Source organism: Peromyscus leucopus, unplaced genomic scaffold, assembly GCF_004664715.2.
Source record: "Peromyscus leucopus breed LL Stock unplaced genomic scaffold, UCI_PerLeu_2.1 scaffold_70, whole genome shotgun sequence".
Taxonomy (NCBI): Eukaryota; Metazoa; Chordata; class Mammalia; order Rodentia; family Cricetidae; genus Peromyscus; species Peromyscus leucopus.
The window spans coordinates 105,776-121,349 of NW_023505618.1; the positions used below are offsets into that span (position 1 = coordinate 105,776).

General features: G+C 39.2%; 1 pseudogene; it reads left to right on the forward strand.

Annotated features, from left to right (window-relative positions):
* LOC119087264 overlaps nt 1–1,206 on the forward strand; it is a 31,586-nt pseudogene extending 30,380 nt beyond the window's left edge.
* Nucleotides 1,207–15,574: the final 14,368 nt, after the last annotated feature.

Sequence of the window (15,574 nt, forward strand, 5' to 3'; positions counted from 1 at the left end):
GGAAAAAATGTCAATTAAACTTCCTTGCCGCTGTGAGTTGCCTAGTGTTTTCCCTAACTCCAGTGTTTTGATTGAATTGGAAGTTACAATTAAAGTGGCTTTTTACTTCACTCATCTCATCAGACCTAAATATATAGAACTTTTGGCAGGCTGTTTAATCCACATTTTTCCAGTAACTTCTTTGCTGCCCTGTCTGAGGATGGTAGGACAAAGCAGACATAGACTGCATTTTCCTGCCCAGTTGGGAAATTAAGCAAGGATCCTTCCTTATTTAACATATTTACAAGGAGAGTTTAATAAGCATTCACAGGTTGCAGAGTAGAAGTGTAAACCTGCACATCTCCAACCTTCTTGCCCTCTATTGCCCCTCTGGAAGCAAGACTGTGTAGCATGCACTGTGGGGGATGGTTGGTGCACCCTCACTCCAACTGCTGATGTGTCTGACCTTTACCTGTAGCACTGTGACCTCTGCTGTGTTCACTGTGGGAGACAACGTTGTTTCAGGCAGTGATGACCGCACAGTAAAAGTCTGGGATTTGAAAAATATGAGATCTCCAATCGCAACAATTCGTACAGACTCTGCCATTAATAGGTAAGGATTGATTGTATTTTATTGTCTTGTTTAATGATACAGCCTGTGGTAGGGGGTTCAGCCTCCTAGGAAAATGTATTTTATTGATCCTCTTATGTGAATTCAGTATCTATAAGTACTTAACCTTACTCAGCACAGTATTACATTGATGTAGTAAAAACTTAAAAGATTCAAAAAAGGCCTTTGGTGGCCAGATGCTCTAGGGCTTTGTTTACTTACTGAGAGGCTCTGTCTGCTGTTGGGCAGTGCGTGTCTGTGTGTGTGTGGAGTCCACGTGTTATCTGGCAGGTAGGTGTACCGTAGTCTCTTGTCCAGTGTTGTAGGCAGACTGTCCCTGTGGTTTGCTAATTTAGTTTGCCTGGAAAGGTGAAAAATGTGGCCTTTACTACTGCATTATTATCTGTAAATTCAAAATACTACTCTGTCAGTATTTTACATAAACTTGTTTTTGTATCTTTTTTGTAGGATCAATGTATGTGTTGGCCAAAAAATCATAGCCCTCCCCCATGACAACCGGCAAGTGCGATTGTTTGACATGTCAGGAGTGCGACTAGCCCGGCTTCCCCGGAGCAGTCGGCAGGTATGGGTTACAGTGTGTTCATCATGAACAACAAAGGAGAAATTACAGTTCCATGTTTTACATCAGGGCTGCCCTAGAGAAACACAAACAGGTCACATTAAAACTAGAGACTTCCGCATGAGAAAAATTAGCTTTAGCATGTTTTTTTTGAGACAGGGTTTCTCTGCAAAGCTCTAGCTGTCCTTGAACTCAGTGTGTGTAGACCAGGCTGACCTTGAACTCAGAGATCCATCTGCCCTCTGTCTGTATTCCAAGTGCTGAGATTAAAGGTGTGCACCACCGCCGGCGGCGGTGGTGGCGCATGCCTTTAATCCCAGCACTCGGGAGCAGAGCCAGGCGGATCTCTGTGAGTTCGAGGCCAGCCTGGGCTACCAAGTGAGCTCCAGGAAAGGCGCAAAGCTACACAGAGAAACCCTGTCTCGAAAAACCAAAAAAAAAAAAAAAGGTGTGCTGCACCACCGCCACCACCACCACCACCACCACCACCACCACCACCACCACCACCACCTGGCTACTTCAGTATGTATTTTATGAGATGATGAGCTAGTTATAAATTGGTGGGAACTACTGGAGATGGGATACCTACCTCCACCTCCAACCAGAAAAAACATCTTTTTATGGTTGGGTGTCACAGGAAAAAGAAGTTTTGTTTTTCTTATAAATTATGGAATTGCTTCTTGTTACCATCAGATGTGACATACAGGAGTTTGGTGGGTACTTCTGTGTGGTTTATTCAGATCACATGAGAATGCCCTCATTCATGGCTCCAGCTCAGCCAAGCAGAATCAGAATGTGTTCAGGGAACAACTAGCACTGTGCCCTTAAGATTTTGATGCTCTGTGAAGTAGGAGCTGGGGCCTCAGTATGTATATGGGTTGATAAGTAATGGAGGCAGAGGTTATAATGAACACTCCTTTCTTTAGGCTGTGTGTTTAACTGAGGTTCCCAAAGCATAGTGTCTTAGTTAGGGTTACTGTTGCTGTGATGAAACACCATGACCAAAGCAACTTGGAAGAAAGGGTTTATTTGGCTTACACTTCTACATCACTGTTCATCATTGAAGGAAGTCAGGACAGGAACTCAAACAGGGCAAGAACCTAGAGGCAGGAGCTGATGCAGAGGCCATGGAGGAGTGCTGTTTACTGGCTTGTTCCTCATGACTTGCTCAGCCTGCTTTCTTATAGAACCCAGGACCACCTGCCCAGGATGGCACTGCCCACAATGGGCTGGGCCATCCTACAATCACTAATTAAGAAAATGCTCTACAGCTGGATCTTATGGAGACCATTTCTCAACTGGTCGTCTCCTTTCAGATGACTCTAGCTTGTGTCAAGTTGACATAAAACTAATTCTGCTTTGTTTTCTTCGGATCCTCCCTGAATGTCACTGTGATGTCTGATGAGTCAGTCAGTACATTCTGTTAATGGATCCATTCCTTGGTCCCTCCAGGTCACTTGCCTACACCTTTGAGCATTGCTTGTGCCTTTTACAAAATTCTCCCATTGCTGTCCTCTGCTTTTCTTTTAATTCCTTCTTGTGATAGGACGCTCACCTCACCATGGAATGCTTCAGAGTACAGTTCACAAGCCATAAAGCCAGCTTTGTATCAATTGTGTCCTGTAAACACTGGAGACTAAGGATGAGTTTGGAGATGTAGTGGGAAGTAGGAATTAGTTACCAATATGTCACCTTTTCTTTTTAAATGGCACCTGATTTCTCAAGCATGGGAGTTCTTCCAGCAGTGGGTTTCAGCCACTCTTGGTTGCCACTCATGAAAATGTGCGCCCAGGATACTTACTATCTTTTTCTTCTTTGAGTGTACCTTGTAGGGAAATCCCATAAAATCAGAGTGAAATCATTTCACAACCCTGCAGGGCCATGAATTACGGCCCACCAGAGTTTTAGTCATGCCTTCCACGTGGTAGACTGCTCATGGGTGTCCTAAAATTGTTATTAACATGTAAAGAAAGTGTTTGTGAAGAGGACTGATGACAGTGTGTACTACTTTATTATTCTGATGATTTCTTTTCCCTCAAGAAAGTAAGGAGTTCTAAGTAGAACTTTGTGTCCTAATTCCATGTAGAAAATTCCATATAGAATTACCTGTAAAATATTCAACTTTGCTGGAATTGTAGAATTTTTGTGTCTGGGTTTATTTTTTTTATATTGCAATATGTGAAATAGGTTTATTTTAAGATTGACTAACATTTAACTTCGTTTTAGACCTGTAATTCTTCTTCAGATAAATAAGTATAGTTTTAGTGTCATAGCATTACAGCTGGACATCACTTGCTCACTGTTGTAGGTGCTTTCAGCTGACTAGTTTTAGAAACAGAAAACCCAAAACAGAGCATGTATGGCTGGTTCTCAACCTTCCTAATGCTGTGACCCCAAACCATACAATTATTTTCATTGCTACTTCATAACTGTAAATTTGCTACTGTTATTTTAGGCCAGCCTGGTCTGCAGAGCGAGTTCCAGGACAGCCAGGGCTATATACAGAGAAATCCTGTCTCAAAAATCCAAAGGGGAAAAATAAATCATAATGTAAATATCTGTGTTTTCCGATGGTCTTTTGGGGGGTTGTGACCCAGGGTTTGAGAACTGCTGATGTATGGGAAGCTTGTTTTCTTCACTAATGGATTTTGAACCCAGAGCTATCACTCCTGTTAGGTAAGCACTCTATAACTGAGTTACACCCCAGCCCTTAAATTTTACTGGTGTCAGCTTGGATCTTCTTGCCTGAGCCCCTAAAGTAGCTAGTTTACAGGTGCGTGTGCTACCATGCCCAGTGAAAAGGACAAGTGATTTTAAATTATTTTACTTTGGGGATAGTGTAAGTAGTATTCCCAAGTGTTTCAGGGAAGCAGATAAATAAGTGGGATCCTGTGTGGCCAGAGTCCTAGGGCTTTTAATAAAAGAATGCCTGTTGTGACTATCCACAGTACTGTGGAGTACCCCCACTGTGTGTGTGTTGAGTGGATGACCCCCTTTTCTGGGTGCTTGATGATGCTGTGACCACATAATGTGTGGAAATTCCCCTTCCATCTTCGGTGAGTGTTCACTTGTTAGACACATGTGGCTTTCAGCTTTCTTCTTAGCTGGATGGCCATTTTCTCTCACCTAGTTGTCCAGTACCCGATTTCAGTATTCTTCGAGAATACCATGCATTTTTCTTTTAAGTAGTTCCTGTCTAAATGCATGGTTTACTGACAACTAATGGACGTAGATGCCTTGAAACAAACAAACAAACAAACAAACAAAAAACACCCAACACTCTCAACAAAGAATCAATGAAAGATTCTTTCATAGTTAAGACACCTTCGTAACTTGTCACTTAGGGTTTTCTTTCTAGTTAGTTTTGCAACCTGATGAGTCCCCTATTTGTATAAGCAGTATTTATATTGAATGTCTACAGAAGAACATCTAGTCTTACTCTTGCTGAGTATTTCTTCTACTTGATAAATACCTGTCAGGTCTACTCAATCCTTGTGCTTTATTGTATAATAACAACAACATATTAGAGCTATTACATTAATTTATGGGTAATTCCTGCTGTGTAATGTGCAGACATTCTAAGTGTTGGGCGTTATTTTAAACGCTCAAATATCTGTACAGACACAGTATATAACATTGTAAGTTTTGTAAACTATTTGTTAGTAATTTCCTCCAACATTGTGATACTTAATTGAATTCCTAAGGATTCTAGAATCAACTGAAGAGGCCATTTCTTATTTTTGTTTCATCTTGTTCATGTATGTATTTTTCTAGTTCTTTTATTATCTGAACTATTATTTACTGAACGATATTTGAGGCCTTTGAATTTGGTTTACTGTGTCTGAAAATATGTCTTGTAGCTTTATCTATTCATTTAAACAATTCCAAGTGAAATTGATTTGTGTGTGTGTGACTGTAATTCTCTGATTTCGTGAAGAAAGACTGAATAATCACGACTTTTGATGTGAGTGCCTTATGCACTCACCTGTTCCAGTGCACACATTTCACCCTTGCTCGACCAGCTTGCTCCTGACAGGCCTGTTGCCGTGTTGCATGGTAGTTTTTGGCTCACTTGAGCTACTCCTGTGTTGAGTTTTCACTTTTACTTTATTCATTTGAGTCATGTAATTAGCATGGTGAAAGTGTCACATTTTGTTTCAGGAATAATGTATTAATTCTGTTTGTGTGTATATTCCTAGGTCACAGACGAATGGTTTGCTGCTCAGCGTGGAGTGAAGACCACCCCATATGCAACCTGTTCACATGTGGGTTCGATAGGCAAGCTATTGTTTGGAACATCAATATTCCTGCATTGTTACAAGAAAAATAAGTCACTGGTGTTCCTTAGTTTGAAGTTTGCCATGGACCTTTGATTCATGCAGGCTCTTCTGCATATTAATCAGCCATTATAGTGAGAGTTTGGCCCTGGGAAGGGTGCCTTGTATATGTTCTTTTCACATCGTGCCCAGCTTGCATGAAATGTACAGAGAGATGTGTGATTCTGTTTTTTATTTTTGTCTTGTGTATATTGGCATCCTCTGGACAGTAGAAGTGAAGCTCACCTCCCATGTAGCATACAAAATGCTTTGAGTTGTTGACGTTGACAGACGAGCAGTAGGCATTACATTACATTATATGAATTAATGTGAACTGTGTACCTGTTGTGAGCATACCCAGTCTGTTACATTGTCTGGAGTAACTATCCATATCTACCTTGTCCTGGGAAGACTGCAGAGCTCATTTGCGTTGGCTATGGAGAAGCAGGACTGATAAAGATTTCAGACTTGGTTTGTGTGAAGTTGGAGCATGTGTCGTTGTGTAATTCCATTTCAGCTCTTAACTTTTGTTCCAGTTATGTAAAAGTTACCTGGATTTACAACATTTGTGCAGAGTTTCTTTTGAGAAGAAAACATTTCTGTTCGTTTATACAAAAGGATTTCAGTTTCCTGAGGTCTCATACAAGCAAATTTTAAAATATGATTCTAATCACTGATTTTAGACATTAAACAAAATTCAAAGCACTTTAATTTATAGCTGTGTTTATAAACAGATTTTAGAAGTTTCCAATGACTTATCCATTGAATGTGACTTGCCCTTTACAAAGGCCCTGCTACCTGAAGACAGAATCTTATTTATTTTCTACACCTTTTGATTTGCGTATTTCTAAATGGGTTCACTTCCTTGGTGGTATTTGAGAGCCAAGAATGCAAATAAATGAGCACTACCTCAAAATAAATATTGGGAAAACTTTGGGTCTCACTGTTGCCTAGATAGAGCACTTGGATTTAAAGCTGGAATATTGAATTCAAGTAGAAGGCAAGAAAGACAATCATACCAAACATGTCCTGAAGGTGAAAGGCTCTCTAGTTAGGCTGGAAAAGGATAGCCATGGCAGACAGTTCATAGGCAACAATAAGTATTTGTCTCTATACCTTCAGTGCCAATCCTACTACTGCACAAGTGAGCCTTTCCTTCTTGCCTTCTAGAAATCACTGTTCATCTGATATTTATAAGTGTGTTTCTTACAGAGTTACAGTTTTGATAAAGAGACATCTCAGTTACTGCCCCTCGTACTTAAACCCTTTACATACCGCCCTTTGGAGACTGACCACTTGGGGAGAAGAGAAAAGTTAGTATGCTGTTATGGTTAACCCACCTCATACCTCTCCCTCAGGTCCCTGTTTTTTTCTTTGGGTGGCACAGGAGGGCACCTGAACTAGTAAGTGGTAGGAAGTTGGTATAGATGTGTATTGTTGTGCATAGAACATTTGGGTGCCCTTTGGTGGCACTTTCCAGGACTGAGAACTTGATTATTGGCACCTTTGACTTGGGCACCAAAGGAGCTGATATTAGGAACTCCACATCTGACTCATTTAAAATGATTCTTTTGAGTAATTTTTTTTCAACTAAAAAAAAAATTGTATTTTAAAGTCTGACCCTTTCTGATCACAAATCTCACCATGGAGTGTTTGAGAACTGAGTTCAGACGGGCCACTGTAGTTGATTACATTTTTAAGACCTAGCTCTGGCTGTTTGAATGTATTTTGCTTGATGGTGGAGTACTGTAGGATGATGTCCCCAGTGGCCTGCTTTACCTTAAAGCCACAGGGTTTTCTTATCCTCTCCATTCCATTATATTCACAGAGTTGTTAATGATGGTGAAAAGCCCATGTTCTTACGTTCCTTGTATCTTAATCTGAAAGTCTAGGTATAGTTAGGAGCATTGAAAAAAAGTATGCAAATACAAACAGCAAAATCAAACGTAAGAACCAGATCTCTGCCAGACACAGTTTTGAAGCTTTAAAAAATTTCTGTTGGTGACCATTTAGTTCTATGCAGACTAGTGACCTTCACTGCCAATAGCTGCTTATTTTCTTTGGCTAACTGGAGGGACCAGCCTCTGACACAGAAATGAGGCTCTTCACTCAATTTCCAGAAGACCCTAATGGTGCTCTACCAGAGTGCTGAGGAGCAGGATGGGACTTACTATTAACTGCTGTGTCATTTGTTCGAATCCCATGGCTGCTGTGGTCAGTGTTACCTTTAAGAGTTTATGACTGGCACGGGCTTGTGCTCACGAGTATGTGCAGGCTGTGTGCATGTGGCTAAGGGTAAGTCATGCTATCAGCCACATGTGATCTCATTAGAAATAGTGTTTGGAAATAGGAACACTATTATGTGCTAGAGTGTCCAGAATTTCATTTAATAATGGAGGGGAAATGTGTGGTTATTAAATGTGCATTGATACAAAATTTCCCAAGAGATTTCTTGTTGGACAGAATTATCACCAACCCCCCATCTTAACTGCTGCATCCCAGTTTCTGTAGAGTCCAAAAAGCTCTGTACATATTTGGGAATCTGAAGACTATGTAATTCATTTGTTACTTAAATCTGTGAAGAAAAAGTTTTGTTTTGTTTTGTTTTTTTGAGGGAAAAGTGCATTTATAAGTGTTCTGTGGAATCAGCTATCTTTACTGTATTGATGTAATTGTTTGTAAATGTTCAGTGTCTTCATTGAAATATGAAGTTCATTAAAACATTTGTGTTCTGTAATTACTATTACAAAGGTTTATGTTATTGGGAGTCTTGTGTTTTTACTCCTCATGTATTACTTTGTGAAGCATTGTTGACAGTTATAGAAACATCAGTTGTCCGGAAATTGAGTGAACTGCTTATAATGCCTCTTTGAAATTTTTTTATCTTAGACTTTAAACCCAGTTACATTCTTTATCTATTTCTTTGCAAGAGCACTTCTCTGCAGAAACCTTGATAACTTACTTTTAAATCTTGTTTCCTGTGATGGTTTTAAAAATTTTTCAAAACCAAGAACATGGCCTTGTTATGAAAAGAAGCTAAAGTGAAGTTATGAAAGTTTTCAAGAATTAAATTCAACTTCATTAAAAACTAGCTTTTGTTAGGGAATTTTTAGCATGTTAGCATTGTGTGTGAAAGAAATGATAACAGTATTTTGGGGACTCATGACTTGTGGGCATAGATAGAAAGTATTATTCAGTAGCTCTTGTCAGGTCATTAGCCAAAAGCCTTTTGCTAAGGTGACATTTAACCAAAACCTAGAGGTTATAAGAAGCAAGAAAGTTGTAGAATTTCTTGTTGGACACGCAAAGGTGGGTACTGACCACAGTGTGGCAGCACTATGTGAATGCCTGGATGATGAGGCTGGGCTGAACAGGTACCATCTCTCTTTAGAGGCCTTGGTAAGAAGTGGATTTCGTTCCCCATCTGTTGTTTCTTCCTGGAGATGCAGTAAGCCTAGACAGGCTGTGGAGGTGTCCAGGTGAAAGGAGCGGCTGCCAGGCCTTGTTGGCAGGATGCAGGATGGCAAGAGGATGGTTTGCGGTCTATTTTGGCTAGAACAGGTAGTTCTGGCAGGAAGGAAGCATTATTTATGCCACAATCCAAATGTAGTTTTGAAGAACTGCCTACTCTAGCTTTGTGTTGTGCCTTCATCAGCGTCTCCAGTGTTACAGGGACTGTTTGGTAAGGATTTTCCCTTAAAAAACAATGCATCAGGACATTTCAATCATGTGAGACATTAACAGATTGCTAAATTTATTTGTCCTCTATACTGAGAGATACTCTGTCACCACCACTTAGCACTGTCACAGTGTTTGCAGTGTGCCCATCCTCACCCACAGGGCCACAGTAGGAGCAGTCCTTTATCTTCTATGGCCAATTAGGATCCTCTCTTGAAATTTGGGCTGAGAATTGGTTGAGCCAGTTTCTCTCTTAAGTAAACTGTGAAGCTCCAAGAATCACTAGTGACCCTGCTTTCAATCCCAGTGAAAAATAACAGTGTTTCAAAGTGCTAAGAAAAAATTGTTAGAATTGCATATTCAGCAAAAAACTACATTTGAAGAATGAACGTGAAATGTTAGGGGTGAAATGCTTTTCAATGATGACCAAAAGCACCAGCAGATATTTATGTATAACTAATGTTACTGATTTATTAAATTTATTTAATAGGATATTGAGTTAGTGGTAGTGTATTTTTAAGTTTTCAGATGTAAATTTTCAAGTAGAATCACTTCAAAACAAAAACAGAACAGAACACAGTGTGGCTCAGCAGCAGGAAGTGCTTGCTGTTCTTTGAGTTTGGTTTTTGGGGCTGGTTCCAGGACCCACACTGGGCAGCTTACAGTCAACTCTAACTCCTGCCAAGGGATCCAGTGCCCTCTTTTGCCTCCCTGAGCACCCCAGACACACACAAAAATAACACATTAGAATAATAAAAAGTGGTTACTGATGGCATTGGGAAATAGAAGAAGATACAAGGGAACAAAGCTGAACAAAAGGAAAAAACATCAAAGATTTTGTTTTCCATTTTCACAAGTAAATACCTGGAATCACCAGGTGTTTTTATTTTAGTGTGTGTGTATATGCATGTGTGTATGTGAATGTACACATGTGGACAGCAGAAGTTGCCCTTCAGTGTTTTTGGGATATAAAATACTACAGTGGCCTTGGAAAGTAGATTCTTACAATGTCTATCTCCATAATACGGCAGTTACAAGGTGAAAACTTCAATGGGGACAGGCATATAAGTGATGATAGATATACACAGTGAAGTATTACTATCAGTTAAACCCAAGGAACCACATTCTCTTAGGAACCTTATTGTGAATGAAAATGTAACCCATTGAATATGCAATATGAAACCATTTTGTAAGGCACAAACCAAGAAAAAACTAAATCCTGTCTACCTACCTACCTTCTAATCTCAGTTATATATCTACCTGTCATCCCACAGGAACAAAACCACAAAATTTAGTCTTATGTTTTCTCTGTTGGTGTGGTTGGGGTAGGAAGAGAGAGAGACCAAATAGGGAAAACTCAAGCTTGTCAAGTTCCATGTTTAATGTGTAAAGACAAGTTTTAAAAAGTGCGTGTGTGGGGGCGGCAGTGGAGCCTGTCTTTAATCCCAGCACTTGGGAGGCAGAGTCAGGCAGATCTCTGAGTTTGAGGCCAGACTGGTTTACAGAGTGAGATTCAGGACAGGCACTAAAACTACATGGAGAAACCCTATCTCAAAAAACAAAACAAAACAACAAAAAAGTGTGCATCCATGCACATGCTATGGTGCACATGTGGAGGTCAAATGATGTCTTTGTGGAACTGGCTCTTCATACTTACGTAGTTTCTTGGATTGAACTCAGGATAACAGGTTCACTCACTAAGTGCTTTTAGCTGCTGTGCCATCTCGCTGCCCCCATTTTTGATAAGGATGGTAGGAGCACCAGTTCACTCAGTATTTCAGTCTTTCATAATTCATAACAAACACAACGTTCCTTTAGTATATCGTAACAGTATACAATTAAGAGTAGTGTGTAAAAAAGTGAATGTTGACACTTTTTTGACAGCCTCTTAATTTATTGTCTAACCATATTTTATTCACCTCAGATAGTTTTTTCTTTTGCTTATGAACAGGTAGTTTTATTATTCTAAAACATCTCATTCTCAGTCATTTGGTTTGCACATATTCCATAGGAGGATGTGAAGCCAATTTTGTATCCTTGAAAAAATGGTCACTAAGGAAATTGTACAAAGCAGTGTGCTATACTGTGTCAGAATTGGGCTGTTTTCAAATACATTTTATGACTCCTAGTGTCCAAGTAGGAAATAATAAAGATTTCATTTACCAGGTGTGAACATAAATAACAAAAGTAGTTTTCTTATAATGCTCATATACTGAGAGTGAAGATCATTTCAGATCTGGGAGGCAGTCCAAGAATTGCATTGAGCAGAGGGTACATATTTATTCTTTCAGTTTGTATTTGAGGAAACAGCAATTAGGATAGGTGGGATATTCTGCAATATTTAACCATTTTCTACCATGCATATGCTTTATAAATGTCTTCTGGTTCCCAAGTTGATTGTCATAACTAATATTAAAATATTCTCCCTGCAGGGTTGGGTGATAGCTTAGGGGTACAGTGCTTGGGTTTCATTCCTACACTGCAGAACAACAAACTGTGCAGTTGGTAAACTTACTCTTCTCCTGTAACTGATCCTCATTAGATGGAGCTAAATTCACTCCCCCCTCTCTTTTTCAACAGCTGTGTTGTGTTGTAGTTGACATATAACACTAAACATAGTTGAAGTGTTGAGCTTGGCGAGTTTTACCATAAATATTTAGCCATCATTTCACTTTCCTCTCCCACTCATGTACCCTCCTACATCTCTAACTTCATTTTCCTCTTCTCTCCTTCCTTCCCTCTTACTTGCTGTGTAGCCCAAGCTCATAATCTTGCATCCTGGGATTATCAGTTGCATGTAGGATTACATGCCTGTGCCATCAAAATTTCATTTGTCTATTATTTTGTCAAATATGTTATCTGGCCCTGTTCCTTGTTCTCCTCCAGTGGCCCCATTAACTATCCATCCAGTTGCCTAATTTTTTCCACAATGGGCTGTTCATATTTCCTTTTAGTCCTTTCTCTCCTTGTGTTTTATTTTTCATGATTTTCTTTCTGAAATATTTTTATTTTGCATTATTTTGAAGTTTATATTTACCCAGCATTGGGAATGCAGAGGCAGGAGGACCACAGGAGGTCTCTATGTGTTTGAGGTCAGCCTGGTCTACATGGCAAATTCCAGGACAGCCAAGGCTACACAGCGAGACTCTATCTCAAAAAAGTTATTTATTTTTTATTTATTATTTATTATTTATTTATTTATTTATTTATTTATTGTGTGTGGTGTATGCCATGGCATGTATGTGGAGGTCAGAGAACAACTTAGGAGAGTCAGTTCTCTCTTGTATGGGTTCTGGGGCTTTGAACTTATGTTGTTGGGCTTTGCAGCAAACATTTTTACTCATTGAACCATCTCACTGGGCCAATTTTGGATTTTTAAATCAACACAAAAAATATACATATTATATATATTTAAATGGACACACATATATGGAGTGCCATGTGATGCTTGGATACATGGATACATTGTATAGTATTCAAATTGGGCAAATGTATCTCTGCAAGTAAAATTTCTTGCTGGTAATTCTAGTTTTTAACTATACAGTAGATTTTGATTACCTCTAGTCACCCCACTGTGCAGCAGAACTGACATACTCAACTTAATTGTAACAGTACCATTGACTGATTTTTCTCATCCCTTTCTTCCCTCTTTGCCTAGCTTCTAGTCACTGCCATATTACTCTCAACTTCTACAGGATTAACTTTTTTACATTCCATGTGTAGGTGAGATTGTGTGGTGGGTGTCTTTCTGTGCTTAGTCTCACTGGATTCTATTTATGTTGCTGCAGATAATAAGATTTCATCCCTTTTAATGGCTGAAAAGTATTTGGGTGTGACTGTGTTTCTGTCACTATTAGTGTATGTGTGTTTATGTGTGTCTGTGTCTATGTGTTATGTGCATGTTGTTTGTTTTTGCTCTTTTGGGGGGCCGCCACCCAGCTCCCAAATAAATCAACACGAAGGCTTATTATTACTTATAAATGCTCGGCCTTAGCTTGACTTGTTTTTGCCAGCTTTCCTTAACTTTAATTATCCATCTACCTTTTGCCTTGGGGCTTTCCCATTCTCTTACTTCTAATCTTATTCTTACTCTGTGGCTTGCTGTGTAGCTGGGTGGCTGGCCCCTGGAGTTGTCCTCCTTCTCTGAATACATTTTTTTTTTTTTACATTTTACCCAGATTTCTCCTACGTATCCTCTGTGCTTGCCAGCCCTGCCTATTTCTCTCTCTGCCCCCACTATTGGCCATTCAGCTCTTTATTAGACCATCAGGTGTGTTAGACAGGCTCAGTAACACAGCTTCACAGAGTTAAACAAATTCAACATAAACAAAAGTACACCTTAAATAATATTCTACACATGTGCATGTGCTTTTGTATGCATTTCCATGTGTGTCTCTGTGTGTGTGTATGTATGTGTGTACTCCATATTCTCTTTAAATATTCATCAGGCTGATTGACCTGATCTCCTGGCCATTGGGAAGAGTGCTGCTGTAAGTGCAGGAATGTAGATCTGTCTTCCCAGTGCTGGAGTTACTTCCTTTGGATATGTGCCCAGTGGTAGGATTTCTGGATCACTTGGTGGCTTTATTTTTAACTTTGGGAAGAATCTCCATAGTTCTTTCTATAGTGGCTATGCTAATTAGGCCCCCACAAGAGTGTGCAAGTATGTGCTTTCCTGCATCATCCCCAGCACTGTCACCTTTTGTCTTTTTGAGCATATCTCTGTAATGAACCCGATGCTTGGGTTTGGGGTTTTGTAACCTTGTATTTACCGTTAGTCCCATCATGTGTCTTTTGAGTTGGGTTCTGAAGTTGTCACCTCTGGAATTCCAGTTAGTGTCTCCTTAGTTTAGTTTGTGGAGCATATGGAAAACAATTACAGTAGAGCTTAGTGTGTTTCTCTGCTAAGTCTAGCAACTGGCAACCCCAGGTCAGATTTTATGAGTTACTTTTTTTCATTTTGAATTCTGTTTTTATCACTTACATATCTGGTGAGATTTGATTGTATGCTAGAGAGTGAATTTTACCTTTTAATGTAATGGATATCTTAATATTTCTACAAATATTCTTGATCTTAAGCCAGTCATATGGTTATTTAAATTGTTTGGGTGTTACTTTGGACCTGTTTTTAAAATGTGTTAGGTAGGACCAGAATAATGCTTAGTTTTACGGTTTATTATACTACAGAAGAAAGATCTTTCTGCATGCAATTGTATTAGTCTAGTTGGAGGGACAACCATTAGTCTTAACCCCATGTATTTTTGAGTAAAGTTCCTCCACTTTTTCTGGTGTTTGTTGTCTGTTTATTCATGTGCACACACTGGTCAGTGCTCAGTTGGACAAGCAAAGGACTCTTTTGATCTAGACAGTTCATGCTACAGAAACTGCTATAGACAGTAAAGAGAAAACATACAGATGTATAAAAACCACCAGCTCTCACCTTCCCTGCTCTTGAGCTACTCTTGGAAGGTAGTTGGACCGTTTTTATATTTGTAATAGATTAATTGAACTGTGCAGGGTTTGATACACACCTTTAAAATCAGCAACTCAGAAAGCCAAGACAGAAAGATTGTGATTTGAAGCCAGCCTGGGCTACATAGTGAAACCTTGACTCAAATCACAAAACTTCATCTTCATGAGAATATTTTAATACTGATGTTGTATGATGCTTTTTTTTTTTTTACACTTTTCCAAGTCCTTTTTTTTTTTGTATTTTTTTTTGTATGATGCTTTTTATTTGGGTTATTTGCTGGTTTTTTTTTAAGCAAAAACATAAAAGTAGACACATACAAGCAAGGGTAGTGGTTTGAGTTTCATTTTTGTAACTGTGGTAAGAAGCAACTTAGAAAGGGTCTAAGTTCCAGGTTATAACAGGAACTTCAAACAGCTAATCATATTACATCCACAACCAAGAGCAATGAGAAAGCAACTTAGAAAGGGTTACAATTCCAGGTTATATTCCAGAAACTTTAAGCAGCTAGTCATTACAACCATAGTCAAGAGCAGAGAGAAATGAACACATGCATTCCCTTGATCAGCTGAGCTGGATGTCTCTACTTTTACACAGCTCCAGACCCTCTGCCTAGGAAATAGTGCTGCCCACAGTGGGGCTGGGTCTTCACCAATAATTTACTTATAACAACCTCCTACACATTTGCCTACAGGCCAACTCAATATAGATAATCCCTGGTTGAGAGACTCTTACCAGTTGATTGTAAATTGTGTTAAGTTGACAAAGGCAGTCATTACAGTTCTGTTTACTTAAACCAAATAATATTTCTTGAACCTTTTGTCTTTATGAAACATTGAATAGGTACTTTCTGAAGAATGGATGCATATTTTTAAAAATGTATATGTAAACCAATTTAAAAGAAATTTAAAACATTGAAGCCTGAAAGAGCTGAAATCTGC